This window comes from Marmota marmota, unplaced genomic scaffold (assembly GCF_001458135.2).
Source record: "Marmota marmota marmota unplaced genomic scaffold, marMar, whole genome shotgun sequence".
NCBI classification, from domain to species: Eukaryota; Metazoa; Chordata; class Mammalia; order Rodentia; family Sciuridae; genus Marmota; species Marmota marmota.
Window position 1 is genome coordinate 729,758 of NW_025999992.1, and position 3,591 is coordinate 733,348.

Below are 3,591 nucleotides of genomic sequence, written 5' to 3' on the forward strand. Positions count from 1 at the left end.
CAGCTGTCACCCTTCTCAGGCCCCCTTGGAGAAGAACATTGTTGGCTCACTGAACTCCAGATGAGTTGCTGGGGTGCCACCCTGGTTAGAACTTAGAAATCTTATGCAACTGACTGCCGTAACAAATCACAATAAACTTGGTGGCTTAAGACAACAGTAGTTTATTCTCCCACAGATCTGCAGGCCAGAAGTCCAAATTCAAGGTGTCCACAGGACTGTGTACCCTCTGAAGGATTTAGGAGGCACCCTTCCTTGTCTCTCCCAGCACTGGGGCTCCAGTTGTTCTTGTGGCTACATCGCCTAATCTGCCTGAATCTTCCTTTTCCTCTGACTCGCATCTCTTTGTGCCCTTCTCTTAGAAAGACACTTGTTATTGAATTTAGGGCCCACCCTGATAATTTAGGATGATCTTCACTTAAACTACTTAGTTTAATTACATTTGCAAATACCCACCACAAGTTCTGGACACACGTATTTTTGGGCACCATTCAACCTACTATCCTGCCCTCTTTCTCAGGGGTATGGGAAACTGTGCAAGTGGAGATATCTCACTGGAGGTCCTTTTCTATGCCGCCTCCCTCCCCCCAAGTGGCTATTGCAGGAAACTTCTGGGCTGAAGGATCATGCTGAGCAAGCACACACCAACCAGGAAGCAAGCCCTTTTATCCTACAATGTCTGAGTTCAATGCCTAGCATTAAAAAAAAAAAAAAGCTGTAGAAGTATTCTCACACGTTCTTCTCTAGAATTAGTTTACTTTTTGTTTGACTCTCCAGTCCATGGCCAGCCTGCTACTGACAAAGCTTAACATCACAGCAATAGGCAAAAGAAAGAATGTTGACAGGGCCCAGATCCATTCTTATAGAGAAGTCAAAAAGGGAAGATTTCAATATATTGGCTATAGTTTTTTTTTTTAAACTATAATTTATTTGGTCTTTTACTAAAGCCATTTTGGAGGCTGTGCACAAAGTTGAATAAGTGTTAGCATTTCTGTTAGATACATTAATTACATTTGGTATAATCTAAGCAGCAGATACACTTCATGTCTCCAAAATATGGAATGAGTAAATTGCTATCTTAATCCTGTGTGGTTCTTATCTATACTTTGTAGTGGTTGGCGATTTCAGAGAATCTAGGTGCATTATGTAACTTTGGATATATAGTTTTACTATATTTACTAGGTGGTGTTAGCTCATTAAATACCATGTGCGATACTATGTGTAGTTTCCATTTCTAAATGAAATAGCACCACTTATTTAATTTTATTATAATTTTGAGGTTAGCACTAACTTTACAAAGTTCAAAAATCTTAAATGTTCAGCGCAATGATTATAGACACACAGAATATATTACGTAAAACAGTGCGCCCATCACCTAGGCTAAGACAGCCGATTTCCAGGATCCCAGAATGGTCCCTCATGCTCCTTCCCAGTCAATACTACACATCACCTGTGCTGCCCCAGTCAGTCACTGTTCTGTTGCCTGTTGTTGAAATTCACATGGATGGAAACAGGCAACGTGTGCTCTTTTGGATCCAGCACCATTTGTGGAAGATGCCATCACTCCCCTTTTACCAGCACCAACCTTGGGGAAACACACATCTTATGTGGCTGTTCACATGTGAGCCTATTCTTTGCTCTCCTTCCTTTATACCACACCACCTTCATTGCAGGTTTTGGCATTTTAAGTCCTCTATGTCTGCTCTTGTTGGCTATTTTTTGGTGGTTTGTTTTTGGATCCTATTCTGTCCCATTATTCTATTTGTCTATGCTTGTGCTATAACACACTATTTTAAGTACGATAGCTTTGAAGTCTTAATATCTGGTAAAATCCTATTTCCTCTTCAAGATTATTTTGGCTATTCCAGGCCCTTTGCATTTTTATATAAATGTTAATTCAGTTTGTTAATCTCCACTAAAAAAATCTCTTGGGATTTTGATTAAGATTGCGTTGAATTTATAGGTTACTTAGAGAAGTATTGGCAACTTTAACAATACTAAAATTTTCAAGCCATTAACATCATATAGTCTTCCATTTACTTGGTTCAGCTGTTTCTCTTTGAAATAGTTTGTAGTTTCATTTTAGAGGTCTTGATGTTTTGTCAAAAATTTTTCTGAATGATTTGTAATTAAAATTTAAAATGTTCTATTTGGTGCTGCAATGTAAAAATACAATTGATTTTTCTTATATTGATTTAGGATTATTGCTAAAGTCATTTATGAAGATAAGGTTTACCTGTAGATTACTTTGGATGTCTATGCATTCAATATATTGGCTATAGTAATAGCAATTTTGTTTCATTCTTTCCAATCATTATGCCATTTCTCAATTTTCCTTACTTGTCCCTATAGTTATATGTTGTTGAATAGAAATGACAAGACTGGGCATCGTTGTCCAGTGACCAATTTCAGAAAACTGTTTATCAATGTATAATAAAGTGGAACACACATATACACTATAATTCAGCAATCCCACTGAGGCCAACAAATGCGGGGCATTCTTGAGTATTTAATCTAGATACTTAGTTTCAACGACATAATTTCAGAAACCAGGAAAATTAAAGGTTTTAATTTTTAAAAAACATTTTTTAGTTGTTGATTTACCTTTATTTATTTATATGTGGTGCTGAGGATTGAACTCGGTGCCTCCTCACACATGCCAGGCAAGTGCTCTGCCACTGAGCTACAGCCCCAGCCCCTAAAGATTGTGATTTTTGAAGGTGATTTTCTATGTGTCCTAAGTTACAGATATAAGTAAAAAGAACCTGTTGACAGCTTCTATTACAGATTTCTTCTAACTTCTGCAGCCTATGTTTTTGTTCCCCCCTGGTTAGTGTTTTCATTACTTTATGTGATTAAAGTCACTTTTCTGTTCCCAGTATTTTAATCTTCTCAGTTGTATCCCAAAGAACTTTTTTTGATAATATAAATATCCTACCTAAGCTCGCTGTGATAATCAACCACTAGGCACTTGTGGACTACTGCGCACCTGAAATGTGGTTAGTCCACTAAGGAACTGAATTTTTCTTCTTCTTTTTCTGTGGTACTGTGGTACCAGGCCATCACTCATGCTAGAATGAGCGCTCCACCACTGAGCTACGTCTCCAGCTCCAATGAATTGTTAATTTTGTTAAGAGATAGCTAAAATGTAAATCTTAACCCTAGACTGCACAGCTAGCATTTTCTTACCCCGCACATTTCTTGATGATATAGTAAGATAAAAGCAGGTAAGATCCTAACAATGAACTCTCTCAAATCCGAAGCGAGGGGACTTCCCTCGCTAGCGCATTTGGGGACAGAGAATTCGCTGTACAGGTGACACTAACTTTTACCTGCTGAACTTCCCTTAACAAGGTACTTTCCCCCCAAATTCCGGGAGAGGGGTACTGAGCATAGTAAACCGGCTGGCGTAGAGCGGCTGACGTGAGATGGGGGCGCGTTCCAGCTAGACACCGACCCAGTCGCCGGCTAAAGAATGCTGCCTTTTAAAGAACGAAGACTAACGAGACCCGGGCCAGCCGGCAGAAAGGCGTAACGTGCCGGGGTGTGCGGCGGCCCTTCTCCGCGGGCGCCGCGCCAGTTGGCCGCGCGCTG